A 21,088-nucleotide genomic window follows, 5' to 3' on the forward strand; every position below is an offset into this window, starting at 1 on the left:
GAGTAAATTCACGCCCAGTCACTGCCCATCTTGGGGTGTAGTAATGGGGTGATGGGCGAGCAACTAATCAGGTGCTGTCACGCCACATCAGGTGCTGAAATGTCACACTGTGGGCTATATAAGCAACACCATTTTCCGGGTTCGGGGTCTTCCTTATGTTGAAGCAATAAAAAGCTTTGCCGTAGAAGGATCCGGTTGTCTGAGTGAATTCTTGCTGGTGAGATACTAGCTCGGGCAAGAAGTATCCCAGTATATCAGCTAGGATTTCTCAGTCTCGATCTCTCTTGCCTTTCTGTGGTATGAGGCAGCACCCTTTCTAGAATGAAGCTATATGCTCTCCTAGGAGACAAAAATATCAGAGAATCCCTTCATTGCAGATTCTTACCCAGGAAGGCAGAGGAAAGGAAGCCTAGTGTTTCCAGTCTTGATGGATGGTTTTTGAGGACAAGATTTTAATTTCTCTGATCCACCTTGAGTAAGAAGAATTTTACTTGACAGAAGTAGATAGAAGGGCACATAAGGGAAGGTAGGGTGAGAGTAGCTTAGAAGAATACTTGGCTTTAGAGATCTTCAAGTGTCCTTTAGTTCAAAGTTCTCAGATATCAACATGCCATATTTTAGGGTGCTATTTTCTGAAGCACAGCAGCACGTGGTGTTAGGCCTTCCTGTGAGTATTTTGGGTCACCATATAATTGCCTTAGGGAAACCAACTTTGCATCTTAAAATGGGCTGAAGAAATCTAATCAGAGGCATTCTTCTGAGTTAAGGTTTAACCATCGACAAACAGCAATGCTTCAAGATGTCTCTGAGTGTTTCACAGGCTCACATTCATTCATCCTTGTCAGCTTTTTCTGAATATCTAGAGTTCATAAGACTGTGCAATAGAACCATGCACTATGGAGCAAAGGTTATTTGTAATCCTGTTAGCCCAAAACAGTGACTCACAGATGTCCATCTATCAGGAAAAGGTAGAAAACTAAAATATTTTTTCTCCAAATTAGTCCACAGCAACTGTCCTGTGTATCATCATAATTAATGTGTTATCATATCATTAATTTGTGCCCTCGTGAATTTCATCTTAATTTGTAGGCTAGTTTACATGTCGAGGGGTTGGAAGAGACCTAGAAGAGAACAGGATGAAGGAGTCAGCAGAAGAAAACATCAACATAGGCGAGAATAGAATTCAGGCCCACCATTTTTCCTTTTTAAAGGGTCATTAAAACCTCTTGTGAGAGTTGGAAATTAGTTAATTCTTCCAGCAGTTAAAGGTTTAAAACCCTAAAGCTACTTCATTTAATAAGTTTATCTGAAGTAGGGGATGAAATCTAAGGCCAAAGTTTTAAAACCTCCCAGGTAGTCAGCTCTCCGTGCCCAGTGGGAAAGTTAGAAGGACTCAGGGTGTTGTTTATTTCATTAACAAGGCTATTTGAGGTCAGTTGAATACCTGATTGGGGGTCCAGGCATCAAAATGTTGGTCTTCATAGGATAGAGCTTTGCAGGATCTGAAATTAATTTTATTAATGGGGCAGCAATCAAGATGCGGGGGATCTTTGGGACAGATTACAAAGTCATTTGACATAAAGAAGGCTGAATGTTTCAAACCCCTCAAATATCTTTCCATCCTACAGGTAGGTCTGTGATCTTTAAATCTTTCAATCTTTACATCACTGCAAACAATCAGGCAATCCTTGTGTGGTAATTCCCAGATCACCACAAATATAATCCATTAAACACACCCAAAAGCAAAAGCTTCTCTCTCTCTCTCTCTCTCTCTCTCTCTCTCTCTCTCTCTCTCTCTCTCTCTCTCTCTCTCTCTCTCTCCACCTACTCTCTTTCTCACCTGTAAAATTTCTTTATATCCATACAAGATAATATCTAAAACAAAACGAAATTTTAAAAATCAGATTTTCTGTCTTTAAATTTAAGTGTAGGCATCTAGAAAGTAGACTTTAAATGATATGAGCTATAACTTATGCCCAACATGTATCTGAGCATGATTATAACAACATAATAGTCTGGTGTGATAAAATAATTTTAATTTGCCATAAAACATCTGTCTGTGTGTGGCACATTGTCTGGTATTCTGGAGTATAGATATTGCTTCTCTAGGTAGAATTCTCAGCATCTCAATTTTCTGTCTGGCTTCTAAATTGTTGCCCAATTAAAGGATTTCACATTCCTTCACAATATTCCCTTCTCAGGCAGAAATAAAATGATGATACCACATTTTTTGTTTCTCTATGAAAGACATTGTGTTACTATTTGGGTGGGTTAATTATATTAATTAGCTGAAGCTGGTAGAATGAATCCCAGCTAGATCACTGACATTCCAAAACCTCCGTTCCGCTCAATTTCCTGGTGCCTCCCTGGCCTCCTGGGTGACAGAAAGACACTGAGGTTTAAATCCTCACTCTTTGGACTGCTTCTCTCCAATTTCTTTCATTAACATTGTGTCATCTTTTATATGGAAGTGTCTATTCCATAAAAATAATATCTAGTAATTTATTGATTTCATAAAGAAGACTGAAGCTCAGTAAATACCTCCGAGTCTAATCTTTCTTTTATTATTATTTTTTTAATTTGTTTTATGTATACATGTTTTACCTATGTGTATGTAAGTATATTATGTGAATGTCTGGTTCCCAAGAAGGTTGGGAGAAGATGTCAGATCCCCCTGGAACTAGAAGTGCAGAGTTATGAGCTATGTGAGGTGAATACTAGGAACCATACTCAGGTCTTCTGCAAAAGCAACAAGTGTTCCTAACTTCTACTTGGCCTCTCTGCTCCTGTGACTCTAATATTAATAAGATTGGCCAAGTTCCTACCCATTTTTATCTACATATGTACTCATTCATCAACCTATTTAGGATAGAGAAGTAGAAATAATATTCAGTAGTGTACAACACAGTGAACTTTCAACCATTTTTATTTTCTTGATATGAACCAAGCTCCACCCTGAGACATCAACAACTGAACTTAAGAATTTATATGAATATTAACATCATCTCTGCAGCAACCTGCATGATAACCTCTCGCCCCACCCCCTGTTAAAGCAGGCAGGGAAAATACCAGTGATGTCTAGATGGCATCCTAATATCCCAACGCTGAAAGACATGCAAAGATGATATTTCAGACCTTGCAGGTTCAGTGAACTGTCTGCTTCTTCTCAGTCCACACTGTATGTGAAAATCATCCCAGGATCCTGTCGCAGATGCCAGTGGACTTGAAGTGTGGGTCCTGAGATTCTTTATCTATAAGAAGTTCCCTTTGCAGTGAATGTTTCTGGGAGCTAGATAAATCACATCTTAAGTACAAAAGACCTCTTTCAAATTTCTGTATTATCATCTATAGCAATACATTCATTTTTATATTATATATGTATATCATTTGCATATGGATATAATTTGTATATATACTTATATTTATATAATTATATATTTTTAACATTTATATTTATATATAAATATTATGTATTTATATAGTATATATTTACATGTTTCACATATACAAGTACAGATATGTTAATGTTTAAAAATCCATGTGCATGCATATTTGTGTGTATGTGGATAAAACGACCACAAATCTGGTCATTTTCATGTAACAATTCTTATTTTTCTGCATGTGAGACTATCTAGACTGACCTTATTTCATCTGTTATCTTGATTTTGCTGATGGTTGCATGAATTTGCACTTGAAATAAGGCTGCATAGAATTTTCCAATGCCAAATTCCTGGTTTTAATACCCACTGTGGGAGCTATGCAAATGTTGGTGCTGAGGGAGGTAGACTAGATGGTGTGTACAATTCCCCTGTACACTTACCTGGAAATTACCTTGTGAACGTATTGCAAAAGGAAAAGAAAAAAACACACTGGACCCGTGAAACTGGTTTCAAGACCACTAAGGCATGGCGCATAGGAATGTAGACAACATTCCTCTAGGCTTGGTCTCAGATCAGACTCTAGAATTAGGTGTGGTTGAGACGTGTCTTCATCTGAATGCCAAAAGGGTGTTGCTAAGATTAGAATGTGGAAAGAGGGAGGAGACATTCTGAAGGGGTTTGAGCAAATGATGCTGATGTAGCTGAGTATAGTACAGACTACGAATCTCAAAGTGTAGCATGCATCATCCCACATGCGCCAGGAAAAGAGAAAGCATGCAAGTGCTCACCTACCACTACCACAAACTTCATCTAAGAAAGAGTGGCTTTGAAGGCTTGAATAAGCCAAGTACCTTTGTCTGGTTATATATGGTGTACATGTATGGAAATATCATACATGTATGGGCATAAATATATGTGATCACTATATGAAAACTTGAAAGAATAATTTAAAAGCATGCTTTCTGATACTCCCACTTTACCAGAGCAGAGCCTTCTAGAGTCTTGGTTTTGCTTATATCTACTTCTAGAATCTGAGGAGACAACTCTATGCACAGTGAGCATGGCTTGACTGAGGGGGTGGGAGGAAGTTTTGGACCATGAGAGAAACATTTGGAGAGCGGTGAGCCTGCAAAGACCTGAAAGCTTTAAATGGCCTTAAACTTTAGCCTTTAACTTAGACTAGGAAACCCAGAATACAACTGTTCACCATTTTTTTTGTGAGGCATTAGGACAGAGCAACTGCTTTATGCAAAGCATAATTGTAGGGCCCCTTTCACTCAGCTGTACAGATCACAAGAAGAATATAAAGGAGGAAGAAGCACCATTAGCTAGAAGCTTGTGATGCAGAATGAGGCGAGGGAAGATATCATGATCAACATCACGGTCTGCTAGAAATGTGCATCATAGCACAATCGTTCCCAGCTAGCACCTCGCTGATCTGCCTAACTGTAAGAACAGACGTACACTGTTTTCCTTAAGTCCCCTCTTGTCATCCACTTCACTGTGCTGAGATGCGCTTTCCTCTCTAGCTAGGTAATTGTGGAGCATTTTTTCCTCTTGTAATCCAATAGCGGGTAAATCAGAGAGATCCGCAGAGTCTAATTTAGAATAGAAGAAGGCTTTTCTCTGGATGGTATAATAATTCATTTCAATTAGCACAAAGAAACAAACTGCAGAACCATTTTTCACTGAAAATGTTGCAGTGCATTTCAGGGAAATATTTTTTTAAAAATACATTTCTAGAAGCACAAACAAGCTTACACATGTGTTTCATTGCCCAAAGGAAAAAGAAAAGATTGCAAATTATCCTATCACACAGATAAGAATTATCTGCCATCTTCTGCACTCGAGGTGAAAAAGAATCATATTGAGCTTATTTATAGTCACTCAAATATGATCCAGCATATGCCCCACTGAAAAATTACATTTATTTGCATCATTCTTCTTTAATGTGTGCATCTAAGGAAGAGATAAAAATGGGCCTATTGTGAGTTTTAATAAAAACATGATAGAAAATATCTATAGGAACAAATATTGCCTCCGAGTGATGAATGATATTGAGTAAAAACTAATGTAATTAAAAGGCACCAATATAATTCTTATACGGGCTTATGGGAAGTTGTGATTTTTGTGCCTAGAACTTGTGAGAAAGTCACTTGTAGAAAAGGGTTTATCCTGTATGTGAATGTAGGGTGTTTCTGTGGGTGGTGTATAGATCTGCTGACTTGTAGCAAATAAATCAAGAGGGGTGTAAGTACAGTTAAGAAAAACTAATGATGAAACTAATTGGGGCTCAACATGTTTTGGGGATGGTTTTAATTTTCTTTGGAGGGCACAGAGGCCAACATTAGAGAAAGTTGGTGAGAAATGCAAAGAAAGTCCTAGGGGAAAAGAGAAAGTCGTCACCCTAGAAAAGTCAGTGAGCATCCTAGAGACAGGGAAGGAACTGGAGCAGGGCAGAAGGCGGCAGTCTGTCTGTGTGAGAGTTAGCCTTGCAGCTCGTAAAGGCAGCTTTAAATCAGGTGCCGCTTACATAGCCCTGCTGTGGGCACACGCAAATATGTAACTTATGAGAAATATCAAGAATGTAGGTGCTTTATATGAGATGATAAAATACTCAAGTTCATAACAATTAATATTTACCAAGACTTACTTCCTATTTAGGGTAATTTCTTGAAAGGGGGGGGGGGGCATGCTCTCAATTAATTTCTGCAGCTGAGACAAACATCCTGACAAAACACAACACAGAGGAATGGGAAATTTGTTTGGACTATAATTCTAGAATACATTGTCCATTATTGTGGGGAAGACATGGCAGAGACTTACTGCAGCACGTCCACAGTCAGAAGCAGAAAGAGAGCAAATGGGTGGACCTTGGCTAGCTGCTGCTCAGCTCTTCTCCATTCTTACACAGTAAGGGCTGGCCCATGACTTGGAGCCACCCATACTCAAGGTGGCCCGGCCTACCACTTGAGACAATCAAGACAATCCCTCACAGACTTGAGCATAGGTCAATGAGATGTAGGTGATCCCTCATTGAAGCTTTCTCCCAGGTGATGCTAAGTCTGTGTCAAGTTGACAGACCTAACCACTATTGGGAGGGAAGGGGGATAGAACTCCCACATTTTCTCTCCTAAGATGACTTTATTAAAACTAGTAGGCATTAATCTAAAAACTTGACCGATAAGCATAAGGTCAAATAAGATAAGTTACTTCTTTAAAATTTCTGTTTTCTGCTGCCAGTCAAAGTCATTTAGGCTTGGTGGTTCACTTGAGGCATATACAAGAGGGACGACTTCATTGGTCAATGTCTTACATACCCAATGACTTAAGCTCTATGTTAATTAATGCCTTTAAGTTCCTGGTACCCTAAGCAGTAGCCCTGATGGAAAGATATTTTTGGAACTGGCATATGACTGCTTTCTAACATGGAGCTCAAGCAAGCTCTTCTATTTGGAACTGCCACCCCACAGGGCACCCTTTAGTTCCACTAAGGCGGGTTTGTAGAAACAAACGCAGAGAATTTGCTGGCAGTTAATAATCATGAAAATGAACAACTGTTAGGAAGCCTCCGTTCCTGGAAGAGGCCTCCATGATTGCGATGAATCTCTGCCCTTGGCTCTTGCCTTCCTGCTTGATGCTGGAGACTCTGAGACAGACCATATGAGGTAGCAGAATGATACTGGGGTAGCAGACAGAGTAAACCGGCTTGTAAAACTCAGACAGGTCTTCAACAAACCCGGTGTTGTGCCTAGAGCTTCCAGTAACATTTGCATTCTCTCTTTCTCCCCCAAGCATTCTGTTACGCGTTTCCTCATATATTGCTATTGCGTGTAAATATTTAGACTGGCCTTTCCTGGCACCGTACACCTATGTTATGCTTCTGAGACTGTGACTCGTCCTCTTCCACCCACTTGCGGGAAACACTGTTTTTGACATTTTTTCCCCCAGTCACACGTATTCTGCATTTTTTTGGCATTGCCTCTTGGCTCTGCCAGGAAGTGTTAGTTACCAGGATTTTCTCCCCCGATCCTGTAAAGTAAAGAAATGAGTTGGAGGATGTGTTACTCTGCTGTCTTCGCTAAGGAGGCGGAGAGCATAAAAGGAACACAGAGGGAACAGTTCTTGCTTGTTCTGTGATGCTCCCTTCCAGAGGCGGAACAGGAAGTGGGGGTGAGTTACCGCTTCCTGAACACTAACCTCGAGGTCCCTCATCGGAAGGACAGATACCCAGAATTCTCCATCTGCACTTCAAGGCAGCCATTTGATTTTCAAGGGGACTACGGGGCACGTTTGTCCCTCAAATGTGTGATTTCACTTTGAGTGAATGTTTGTTTGGAACGATGATGGAATTTGAAGGGAGGATTACAAACCCGTACATTAACCTTTCCTATGTGGCTACTGCAGAGTGACCGTCTCCCACAAATCTAGCCATTCCAAAAACCTACTGACAGCTACTTCCTTACAAAGTACTGGACCATGAAAGTCACGATATGTTTACAAGCTAAATATATATTTTTTTTTCGTTTTGGTCCTTTGTTAAGTACATGAATAGCAAACAGAACGTTGTATCTTCAAAATCAGCAGGGAAGCACTAACTGAAATGTAATTTTACAAAACCTGGCCATCTTTCAACAAGAGTGGGTGGATTTTTAGCACTACAAATGTTTGTGTATTATAAAGTATTTGCCATGGTGACAAAGCTGGGAGAAACATCCTATTAGCCGCAGACGGCTACAGACTGTTGTGATTATCCATGTCCAAAATGGAGTGTGGATACAGCGTTGTGTTTTTTCTTTCTTTCTTTTTTGGTGTTTAGAACTACTCCATTTATTAATATACTCATTTACTATCTGGTATACTTGACTGTATGTTATTATCCAATTTAAAGTTACTATTAAATGTGTTCTTAGAGCCTATTCGTACCATCTCAATGTAGCTCCTGTGTGGGTTAACATTACTTTTAAAGTGGATGTGTTTATATTGTTAAAATACTAAGCTTTGGAAAAATGAAAGATTTAGAAAAAGTATCCCAGAGCACCAATTAAAATAAAAATGTCCCTGTAGAGAATTCTTTTTTTAAAGGAGGAATGAATGTCTGTCTCAATTTATTTGCATGGATTTCTGCCTATTGATTTCAGTTTTAAGAGTTACAGACTGGGAATGTAAATAAATAAAATAAATTAAAAAAAAAGAGTTATGGACTGTTTTGAAAGGAGACTTTCACCTCAAGTACAAGGGGGAGAACAGTGGACTCTATATATCTCACAGAAACCATGCCACTGTGTGGAAGAAGCCACACTTCTCCTCTCCCCAACACTTTCCCATTAAAGAAAACATGGAACAGTTTTAATTACCCCCTGCACACAAATTTGGGGAGGAGTGGTGTTTATAAGCAAAAAGTGTTTTATGAGGCGGAATGAAAGTCTCACAAGGAAACCTGGCATCATGCAAACCTGGCGTCACACAGCAAGTTGTTTTGAAGTTATCCTTGGTTGAGCAAGGTAACGTCAGAAAGAATAGAAGGGATGGGTACATTACAAGTAATAAAAAGAGAAGGCACCTTAAGATCGTTGGACGGTGAAAGAAAATAGGTCACTGAAAAATAATCCCCGTGAACCTTGGCCTGCTGCAGCGCTTCCCTCTGGAGCTAGGCTGGGCTGGGCTGGGCTGGGCTGGGCTGGGCTGGGCTGGGCTGGGCTGGGCTGGGCTGGGCTGGGCTGAGCAGAGATGGTAAGGAAAGGACTTCACAACCAATTCCCAGCCGCAGCACCTCATCTTCCTCTAACTTTCTGGGTGATTTGTTAGTGGAGGTGAACCAGATGTTTCCTTCTCACATAAACAATGAGGAAATCCTAACCTATCTGTTTATTATTTGGTTGTTTAGGCCAGGCAATAGGAAAGGCCATGCCTCCAAAGAGGACTAAAGTACGAAACAGTCTAATGAAGAAGTACAGAGCCTGCTACGGGTATCCTGAGCAAATAAAGCTAGGTTAACGTTCTTCCAAATATTATGCTTTCTTGTTTCACTTGAAAAATTACTGATTCACGTGTACATCTGCCCAAATTGATCTGTCTTTTCGGTTTTCATATGCCTTAAATATGCCAATATTAAGAGAGGATCTGCTAGCACATTTCATAATTTTCTAAGAGGTAAGTTTAAAACGAGTTTATAAGGGCAGAGGGCGCTCAAGTTTTTTACTTTGAGGATTTTGATTTTGAATAGGTCTGTACTGACCCTGTCTTATAGTTCTAAGTCTAAGGAATGTCTAAAAACTAATTCTCATATAATGTTTATTCTTGCCGATCAGCTAGTGAGCTAAGTCTGTGAATCTACACCAATGGTTGCAGCACTGAGACAGTTCAGACCTGTAGCATGGCTGAACAATGTCAGCTATCAATGAGCAGGGTGAGTGGAGTACCGGCAACTGGGGAAGCACTTGGGTACCATCAACCAGGGGAAGCACTTGGGTACCAGCATCCAGGAGAAACACTTAGGTGCCAGCATTTGGGGGCACTTAGTTGACTATTCCAGGATGGTTATTCATCTCTAGCCTGCATTTCTTCAGAGTTCACATTTGGCATTTTCCACAAGAGTCTGGATTTCTGCCTTCCCAACTTGAGCCGGGACAGTGGTGAGGGCTTTCTCTATTATATTCAGCTGGAGAATAAATAAAAGTAGGCAGACACAAAAGGCTAAATTCCTGCTGCATCTCTCAAAATGGAAACTGTTCATATGTGAAGAATGTCTCCTACATATTTGTGTTTCAGTGGAGTAATACATCTGTTATTTATTTCGGAGTGGCAGCAATCACATATGCAAAAGTCTCTCACTGATAAATTACTGCATTTTAATCTAAAATCGCACACAAAGGATTCCATTCTTTAGAAGAAAATTGTTTACAAAATTATCATTGCCAGAGGATCATGTAGGTTCTCCCCACAAGGATGCTAGGCATCATGTTGCATGTGCATAAATGCATGATCAGTCACCATTGTCACTGGTATAGTCACAGCATGCCTGTTTTCCTTATTTTAGGGCATAGACCCAGAACGTACCCATTAAGGATACAGATGCCTCCTGCTGCCCAGACAACTGAGGTTTAGAGAATGAATTAAGTTCCTACTTATCTCACCAACAACTTCCTTCCTAAGACTGTCTTCCAGAATATCTACTGGAAATCACTTGCAAGAACTCCTGCGTCACCACTGCCTGTGTGTTTCTTAGTCCTTGCTTCCCTTTAAACAAGTAAAGCACTCTACTTATACCCGCAAGAAGCACTTTTCAACTCAAGTAAAAGTTTAAAACACTGGAGGAGCAATCACTAGAGTCATACTACTTCATTTGCTCATTACTCCCAGGGACTGAAGGGTGGCATACTTCATTGGTGTGACTGGAATTCAAGTCCATTCTTCTACTCAGAGACTGCCCTCTCTGATTCTGTCAGTATGGGTTTACTCATAGTTAATCCAGTCTCCTCTTTCTATACCTTCTCTGAACAAACCAGAACCACTGCTCTCCTCATTCCTGGACTGGGTCGAGTCCTACACTTAAAGCCTATTAGCTTTCAATCCATATTACATCCTCTAAGCCATTAACAAAAACAAACAAATAAACAAAACCTACTTTTGATTCCTATATACCTCTTTGAACTAGTCACCTACTATTCAGGATTTAGAGAGAATATATAATGTGATTTGGACTCTTTCAATCACTACTTAAATCTTTAAGGCAGTCATCTTACTGAGTCTTAGTATTCACATGACCACATACCTGCTTACTAGACTACAGCCAATAATACCAAGCTCCGCCTGCTGGATAGTCATAAACCCCAACTAACATACAGGGCAATACTACATGCTGGTTGCTTTTATCATAAAATCATACCACTGATAATAAAGAAGCATAGTATGAAAACTTTACTCCAGAAATTTCATGAGTGCCATTAATAGCTATAAAATCACCATGGGGGAAAGAATGTCATATTGATGTGATCTCTTGAATATTAATTACTGAGTTAACCTCTGTGCTAGTCCATTTGAATTGCTTTAACACCATAGTCTGTGAAGTTTGTAAATAGAGGAATTTACTTCTCATAGGTCTGAGTATTGGGAGTCTAGGCCATGGCTCTGGTGAAGGTTATCTTCAAGTCACCCTCATGTGACATAAAAGGACTCTAGGGGAGCCATACATAAGGTCCACCCTCATGATCTCATTATCACTCAGAGGTCCTATCTCCTGATACCACTTCATGGGGAGCAAGGGTTTACACATATGAATCCCCAAGGGGGAACAGACATTTGGTTCATAGCAATGGGCTCCTGCTGCTCCCTCTACTACCCAGTTCCCCATCACACACACACACACACACACACACACACACACACACACACACACACACACACCACACACACACATTCATCTCTTAAGGACTGCCTCACTGTCAAGTAGCCATGGTCAAGACTGACTAAAGGATCAAATGTACAAATCGTGTTTATCAGGAATACATGGCCCTTTCCTGAGAAATAAAAGTCTAGTTTTTCCCTAAAGTGATCCTATGTTTTTAGGAGCCAAGCTCTGAGCTGGGTGATATTTCCCTACCTCTGTGTTCACAGAAGGATGCAGGAAGGCCCGAGAAGTAGGACAATGTGGATGTCTAAAGGTCAAAACAACCCAGATGGATTTTCCTCATGGTTTACACTTGAGCTGGAAAATCCTCTTGACACAAAATCTAAGTCATGCTAAGTAGAAACTCCACAAGTATAGATGAAGCAGTTCAAGCAAATGAGTTCTGGTAATAAGCATTATATCATCACAGCCTAACTAGAAAACTTAGTTCTCGAGTCACGCAAAGGCCAATAAGTCAGTGGACCACATGAAGATCACAAACCAGCACAGACTGTAAAATTCAAAGATATCTGTGAGCAGTTCTAAACAGCATTGCCCTTTTTTGTTTATCCTTGGGTGACTCTCTGTCTTCCATTTTGTCGTGTGATTCCTGTTGATTTTCAGCTTTGCATAATTTCTAGTAATAAGGTCTATGGTTAAGTGCCTTTGTCATTATCCCTAACCAAGATGCTCACACTCTTCAAAATAATTATATAAATCAGCAACTCATTTTTTCTTGACAAAACACTATTAGCCTACCCTTAACAACACCAATATTTCTTCTTTTTTTAAAGTATGCATTCTGGCCCATTAACTCCATTAAATCCATTAAGCTAATCCCCTAACCTGTTAAACTAAATCATGTTTTGTTTTGTTTTGTTTTGTTTTTCAAAGAACTTTCTCCAAGACCTCTTTCCAGAAGAAGTAAGGATGGGTTTAATCTCAGGGTTTCTAGGTGTAGACGAAGCTTGAGTTGATTATAGAACAAAACAGAAGAGGGAAGCAGTCGAGATGGAGGAGATGGGGAGGATGACTTGGAGACAGTGATGAAGACACTCACTGAGTGAAGGAGAGAGTGAGGAGGTCCTCCACAGGCAGAGCTGGTAATGAGAGACAGGATTCTGGGAATGTGACATTTGGTTTCAAATGGAATGAGCCCATGGGTGCTTCTGTAGCTACATCAGCAAATGTCTCTCCTAGGACCCCTGCACATCAGTGGATTACAGAGCTCCAAATAAAGGAGAATATATGGAACAACTTCTCTTATTTTCAACACAAGATATCCAGCTTGCTCTCTCATACTGAAAATGTTTTTGTTTTTGTTCTTATTGTTTTTGAGACAGGGTTTCTCTGTATAGCCCTGGCTGTCCTGGAACTCACTTTGTAGACCAGGCTGGCCTCGAACCCAGAAATCCACCTGCCTCTGCCTCCCAAGTGCTGGGATTAAAGGTGTATGCCACCACCACCCAGCTCATACTGAAAATGTGTGTGTCCTGCTTCAATATAAAATGTATCTTCACCCTTGACACTTGCCAGATAGCAAAACCTCATCCATTGTACATAATTTTATTGTATTTGTACTTCAAAGTCATTTAAGGAGTACTTGGAATATAAATTATAAGTAACACACAACAGAAGCTCTAAGATTGGTAACATTGTTAGGTATCTATACTGATTTGCTTTTGTCAACTTACCATAAACCTATACATATCTGGGAAGTGGGAATCTTTATTAAGAAAATGCTTTATGCTTTATAAAGTTGACCTGAAGTTTATATGATATTGTTGTGATTGATGGTTGATGTGGGAGGGCCCAGCCCACTGTGGACAGTACAGCCTCTGTGCAGCTGATTCTGGAGTGTGTAAGAGAATAGATGAGCAAAGCCATGTCAGTAAAGTCAGTAAGCAGTGCTCATCCATGGGCTCTGCTTCATTCAGCTCCTGCCCCCAGGTTCCTGCCTTGTTTGAGTTCTTGCCCTGACTTCCTCCAGTGACCGACCATGGTGTGGAACTGCAAGCTAAATAAACCCTTTCCTGTCCTAGCTGCTTTGGGTTGTACTTTAGCACAGCAATAGAAGTCCTAAGACAATATCCCTGGATCAAAAAGGAAACAACTATACACTGAACTTTCTCTGCTCTACCCAAGAAAGCAAGAAATTGTTACATAGTTTGGAAAGGTTTTTCCTTGCTATTCTTAAGATGTGCTGGTAGGTGAAAGCTCCAGTTATCTGGAAACTGTGTTTCTGTGTGCAACACTCCATGGCCCAGCCATGTCACTGTGAGGGGCAATGCTGTATCACATCAAAGAGAACTCGGCCCTCCACAGGGCACTGCACTTCTGCTGGCATTCCAAAAGGTCCCCTTGTTCTGCTTTCTTCTCCATCCTTGCAAGAGCACAATCAAATACCCAGAGCTGTCCCTAACAACCGAACTGAGAGCAATTTGATTTGTGAATCTCCCTTGAAAATAATGCATGGCTGCCTGGCAAGGCAAAGGCAGCATCCGTGTGACAAGCACAAGCACACCGGGACATGATCACTTTATACAAATGTAGTTACATTTTAGAATAGAGAGTAATGAGTCATGGGAGGAAAGCTCCTGTATCCTGCATTAGAGTGTTGCTGAGCTTAATGTTGTGTCTCTTCTGTGAGCTCCTTGAAAGAAAGGAGGCTGGGTTGCTCTTCCTCTGCCACCTAACCATTATCCAGGACTACGGCCACATCATGCAAGTATTCAATCAGCCCCTGAAACTTGTCAGCAAGAGACAGAGCTAGCATTCTTCATTTGCTCTTAACAGTGCTCAAGAAAGACCCAGGGCCCCACTCATCCTCTGTCCTTCAACCAGACAACAAAAATCCATATCTACTAGTATGCATCCACCAAAATCAAGACAGAAGGTCACCTCATTTGACAGGGTGTGAAAGGAGGGTAAGTCATGAGCACAAGAGATGGTGAAACCAAAGGTTGCTACTCATTATTCAAGGAGGGAAAAAAGACTGATCCAAAATGAGTTCGTTTCCAGGGGAGACAAGGTTTAAGATCACAATATGTAAATTACAACTTTAAAGGGGAAAGATAGTCTCAAATATAGCAAAAGTTACACTGGTACAATACTGAATTTACATAGGAATGAAACTCTTTTCAAAGGTAATTCTCAAAATGAAACATTTTGAGAGGGAAAGTTGGCCAGTCAAGAGAGAAGAGCAACACTGGCATGTGCAAAGGACCGATCCAGGGGACACAAAGTCACATCATTCGAGCCAGTTAGCCAAGAAGATAGTGTTTCCCCAGAGTGACTCTTTAAGAGTAGATCACCAGAAATGAAAGTCCATCCATAACTAATCAGGAAGCTACCAGCCTTGAATACACGGCATATATACATACACACACAGTGCATATAAACCTGAGATAAATTGTTGTCTCATCTAAGGTTGACCTCTGGAATGGCTCCGTAAGGGCCATCAAGATCATCCCCATTTTCTGATATTAACAAGACAGGGATGGATTGCTAACATCCCGTATCAATACTCTTTCCCAACTGTCTATGACACTTTCGAAAGACTGTGGGATCTATGGGAACATGCCAAACACGTGCACAGGGTTAGGTCCCAGGGCGCAGATTCACTTGTTTTACCCATCATGCAGGCTTGGACATGGACTCTAACTCTAGAAAGACTGGACTCCAGTCAAAGAAGGAAAGAGAACGCATCATAGCACAAATACAGAGTTTTTCAATGCAAAGAGCCCTGCTGGCCACTCTTCCATAACTTTCGACAAGTCACCTAAGAAGAAGATCAGTACCAAGTTTTAACTACCTGCCTGGGATATTTATACATTTTAAGACTTGCTTATGTGTAGAAACCTAACATAGGTAGCTAAAACAGATTCTTCTCAGTGGAGTATCAGCCCTGGTACATCTTAAGTTAAAACAAGAGTGTGAGAGCATTGTTAGCTCTTTAAAAATTGGTTGAGTTGATGTTTTCATCATTGCCTAGGCAATAACGATAGTAGCAGGGAAAATAGTGTATGCGGTGTGTGGTGTGTATGCATTGTACATGTGTGGTCCTGTATGCATTTGTGTGTGTTTGCAACCACAAAAAAAATCCTCTAAGTCCATCCCATAGAGATACCCTGCAAAGTAACAACACTTCAACTGTATGTATTTAATCCAAGAAATATAAAATGCAGTAAGACAAGACTGATGTGGAAGATGTGAACCAGGGATAATCAAGGAGTCAGGTGGAGAGAATGCATGTCTGACTGGCTGTCACTCCTCTGTCTTTTCATCTGAGGGAGAATGCAGTGTTATCTTCACTGCACTGAACAAGACATATACAAGCCTCACCTAACTTGAAAATCCAGGCATCTTGGGAGTCTCAAAGTTTGTTTTAGGCTTTTGTTCCTTAACTGCGGGTGCGGGAGAGGCAGCAGCCTCCGTGATAGGAAATTGTGGAGATGGGGAAAACCTGAACAGCTTTGGATTCTTTGCAGAAAACAACTATGTGTTATGCCCAGAACAACCAGATCAAAGAGAATGGCTGAGCTGTGGTGAGTGCTGGGTGAGCAGAGCAAATGCAGATGCTGCAGGGAGGGACAACAGGACACTGGCTCCTTCCAGGTCTTGATGGGACCTTATTAAAATATCCACTGGTCGCCCTGTCATCCGCAACCAGTTTGAAACCACTACACAACAATCATTTTATTTCCCTTTTCCTAGTCCGTGCCCGGGAAAGAAGAATGCATAAAAGCCCCCATGAGCTGTATAGCACAAGAAGGTCTGAAATGATAGTGATTTTATTCCTCTTCATTCAAGGGGAAAGAACGAGCCAGAAAAGGGCAGCCTGAGAGTAGACGCGAGCGGGAAGGGCATTTATTTCCTTGTAATGGCTGTAGTCTAAGTTGCTTTTTTATCCACTTAGGCCCACAGGACAAGCTCAGCCTGGAAAGCTCTTCAGCCTGGCTCTGTGCAGATGTAATCCGGCCTGCTCTGGTCAGTCCTAATTGCAAACACATTTCTCTCCTTCTGCACCCTCCTAAGCAGGCAATGGTCAGAGCCTTGCCAGCGCTTTTCTGGCATCTTTTTCTTGCTCTGTTTCCAAATCTGCATTTTTCTGTGAGAAAAGACGTCGGAGAGATTGTAAACAGGATAATTATATGTCAATATGATTCCCAATGCTGTCTTCCCTTGTGGGTTCTTTTGAGTGTGTAGGGGTTTGTTGTGGTGTGAGGTTTTTTTTTCCCCTCTCTGCCTTTGAGTCAGGGAGATAAAATGTTATTTTGAAAGCAGAAGTATATGGATCCACTAGAAACCTCCTACGATGTTGTTCTAGACATTTATAAAAGATAATTGGCAGGGGAGGGTTAGCAAACAACTGAGAAAGGAGAAGGAAACAGTAGACATGCAGGTGGCCAGCATTTAAGAGTCTCATTCTAAGGACAGGCGTGTGCCCCGCCATCTGTTCTGGAAGTGTAGAGAAGGGAGCTAAACTTCATGGGCAGTCTCAAGTTCAGAATATGAAAAAGTTATCCTGTCTAAAATGGCGCCATTCCATCTAGGGAAGGTCAAGAATTATAATCTCTTTAAAATACATTCTCCTGTTCTTCCTCTATGCTTCGATGAACTTTCCTCTGTGTTGTATGAGGTCAGATGTCCTGAATTTAAGATGTGAGGTAACACCAAACACATGCTCACCACACAACTTCCATGCATGGACACAGCCTGGTTTTTTCTTTCTTTTTTTGTTTTCTTTTTTCTTTTTCCATAAAAGGATGTGATTTTTTGTTGTCTGAGGTAAGAGGCATATCATGGTCCACACTGATGGCCTCGTAGGTTGCTTGGCACAACTCACCTCTCCAGTGTACATGCATGTTATAGCATGTGACTAATAGCCGTGGAGCGTTAAACCAAGGCAGCTGGGAACACATATACTATACTTATCATGGACATTTTATCCTAAGTGCCTAGAACACTGATTAAGTGATCAATAAATGTGCATTCAAAAAATCCAGCCTGTTAATTATCAAAGAACTTCTCTTTAACTGTTGATTCATCTCCCCAACAGCCAGCGAGACGGGGACAAAGAAAGCACCGTCCTGTTCCTAGGAAGCTATGGTCTGATGAGAAAAACACATGCGCAGGAGCCAAGTGAACAGAGGATGCTGGGAACACAGAAGGAAAGTAAGAAATGCATTCTGCAGTGCTGAATAAGAGAGACAGAGAGAGACAGAGACAAAGAGACAGAAAGAAAGACAGAGAAACAGACAGAGAGACACAGAGAGAAGCACGCAGAGAGAGAGACACCAAAACAGAATAACAGAGACAGATCTAATTTTATCATTTTGTAAATTTTAGGGGGAGAGGTAAACAACTGGGTACAAAGATTATGCTAAATACCTTAGATTCTATTCTCATTTTGAATAACAATCCATAATAACCTTGTTATATTTATCACTAGAATATAATGGTTTTACAAGTTCCCTTTCTAAGAAATCATCTCTTCACGTGGTGTAGAAGGACCTCAGGCTGGAAAGTCAGGCTTCCTCCAGCCCCATGGCCTTGAGAACATTGCCTTCCCCGTAAAATGGAGCGACATGTATCAGGTAACAACTATAACGGCCATGCTGAGCTTTTTATAAATAGCCTACTCACCTTGGCCAGTGGTTGGTGATCATTGCACATAAGCAGGTCTGGCAATTTCTTAAATTTCTTAAATTTGCCTTGTAACCTTCCCGAGCCTGAAAAGGGGTGATTCTGGCTCTCTTTCATCATCTTCCTGAAGGAAAGGTATAGATAGGAAGCATGGGCTGAGACTCAAAGATATCAAGCTGAACTACTGGTGCTCTACCATTGTCCTATTCAAATGGAGTTTCAACACCATAAATAATCATGTCAATGAATGTTAACCACCTGTGATTCTTTCCATATCCCCAGCACTTGGGAGGTTGAGATAAAAGGATTGCCAGGAGTCTGAGACCAGCCTGGGCTAAAGAATAAAACGCTGCTTCAAAAACAAAAACAAAACAAAAAGCAAAGCAAACAAACAAAAAACCCTAAACCAAAAACAGAACAAATGTCAACTGGTAGTAAAAAAAATTTTATCACTACTGTTATTCTTTATGTTGTTGGTTTATAATATTGATTAGGCAAATTATATCTTTCATAGATTATTGTTCAATTAAATACATTAAATAAACTTGTTTCACAAGACTCTATATATTTATTTTAAAATGTCCTAGACTGTTATTATGTCTCATTTCATCCCAGGGACAATTAAAGACTTACTTTTAACAAGCATCCATACATTCAAAGAAAACAAGTGAAAGGCATTCAGCTGTCTCTCTATAAAACACAGACCTAGAGGCAAAAAGGAAAACACAAGCTTAGTTCATTTCCAAGATTTGTTGACAGAAATTCAGTTGACATTACTCCAAACTTAACCCCAGATTATGCTACTCAGGGCTGCTAAGCAACACATTCCATCTACTGGTGTGCTTGCTGTTCATGGTAGTGCCATCGAGCCCCGCCCACCAAAACAAAAACCACATAAGACAGAACAGAAAAATGAAATCAGCAGTTTACAAATTAGACACTAGTTGATACATTGGCTTATAGCTCAGCTCTAAGTCTATGGTTAATTCTAGATCATCCATCCATGGTGATCACAGACTGGCTATTGTGTGGTGCCTGCTGCGCTTGGTGCTGAGAAAACAAGGCAGGATACCATCACCACCTCCCTGTGATTTTTTTTCCTCCTAATGGATCCTCAGCACCTGAAATAACACCTATTTACAGTGTAGATTTTTAATGAGTGTTTATTGAGCGAATAAAGAACTGGCCACATGGACCTTACTCTTTATAAAAGCATAGTACAGCGGGAAATTGACACATTAATTCAATACTGGACTTCCCATGGCAGCCCTCCTCCACTCTGTCCTCATCATCCCTAGACTTGCTTTCAACAGCCTGACAGAGCCCTTCTAGTTACAGAGTCAAGTGGAAAAATATTCAAAATAAATGAGATCTGGTTTAGTTTTCTATTCCATTACTTTTATGTTCCTTTAGACAGATTATTGATTTTCCCTTCTTCAGTCTTTATCAAGTGGAGATCATCCTACTTGCTATTTATGGTGCTTTGGAAAATTAAATTGCATTGTATAAAATTCGGAGGCCAGCTCTGATGACCTCGAGGCCGGCTCTCCTGCCAGCCATAGGTGTCAAGGGGTGGGGGTGGGGATGCAGGGGCGAGAGGGGGAAGTGGTCATCTCTCTTTTGCTCATGTCATTGGAAATCAGATAAGTGGTGGGGCCAGTTCTCCTGGCTTCATCCTTAGTACCTGCATCCCATGGCTGATTTCAAGATTACAATGCCCCTTAGAATGTACTACAGGGACTAAAACCATGAAGGTCCTTCCGTTTTACCCCAGAGGATGCTGATTTTTAATTCACTATGGAAGTGCTAGTGACTTCCGAAGATATTCATTTAAGATGATATGGCTTCCATCTGTCTCTCTGGCTCCTGAAATTAGCCCTTTGCAACCGTGACCCTGTAAAAAGTCCAGCTGCCGCAACAGACACTGTTGTCCATCACTTAAACATTGTTCAGATGAGGGTGTCCCCCCTTGCTCCCCCCTCTCGCATGTGCACGCACACATGCGCTCGCGCGCACACACACACACACATACACACACAGTTAAAACAAAGATTCGTGGCCACACCCCCAGAGTTTCCCCAGTCTGAGCATGTGAAGTAGTGCCAGGCGATAGGCACTATTAGCTCAGGGAACACACACAAAAAGATCACAAAGAGGCCACCTACCTCTAGACCACCAGGTCTGCCTACCAAACTTGTCCCTTAGAAGGAGCCTCAGCATCACTGTGGGGTGTGAGGGGACCTTAGAAATGCATAATGTCACACCCTGTGCTAGATGCACAGTGACACTTAAGGAGCTTCACACAAGGAGCCTTTCAATGAGGACTCCTGGGGGCTCCGTGCCAGAGATTCTGCCCAAGACCACGCCTCTTCATAACCATTCAAGCCCATGCTCTTCCTAAACCACACTGGGAACACAGTGCTCTACAGACTCTGCACAGACACTTGTTAGGCACAGAATCCGCATTGAGGTTGTTACTAGGCATGCACCATTGGGTCTGGCTGACCTTTCCAGTTGTCTCACTGGAACAAGAGTCCCACCAACCAGGCAGTCGCTTGTACTTGTTTTTCCTAGGTCTCAGTTAAGGACTGTGTGTGCTTCCTAATGATACCCATCTAGCCATGACCTGTTAGGATAAAATCAGGAATGAAATGAGCTCATTTTTAAAGAC

At 41.0% G+C, this 21,088-nt stretch overlaps 1 long non-coding RNA gene across 1 annotated transcript; it reads right to left on the bottom strand.

Annotated features, from left to right (window-relative positions):
• Positions 1 to 3,000: 3,000 nt before the first annotated feature.
• Gm33702 lies at positions 3,001 to 21,032 on the bottom strand. The gene is made up of 4 exons (XR_374564.2): positions 20,924 to 21,032; positions 19,051 to 19,122; positions 18,418 to 18,541; positions 3,001 to 3,251 (listed from the first exon to the last, which is right to left on the bottom strand). It is a non-coding gene; the product is annotated as a predicted gene, 33702 (long non-coding RNA).
• Positions 21,033 to 21,088: the final 56 nt, after the last annotated feature.

The sequence above is a fragment of the Mus musculus genome, chromosome 2, assembly GCF_000001635.26.
Source record: "Mus musculus strain C57BL/6J chromosome 2, GRCm38.p6 C57BL/6J".
Classification (NCBI taxonomy): Eukaryota; Metazoa; Chordata; class Mammalia; order Rodentia; family Muridae; genus Mus; species Mus musculus.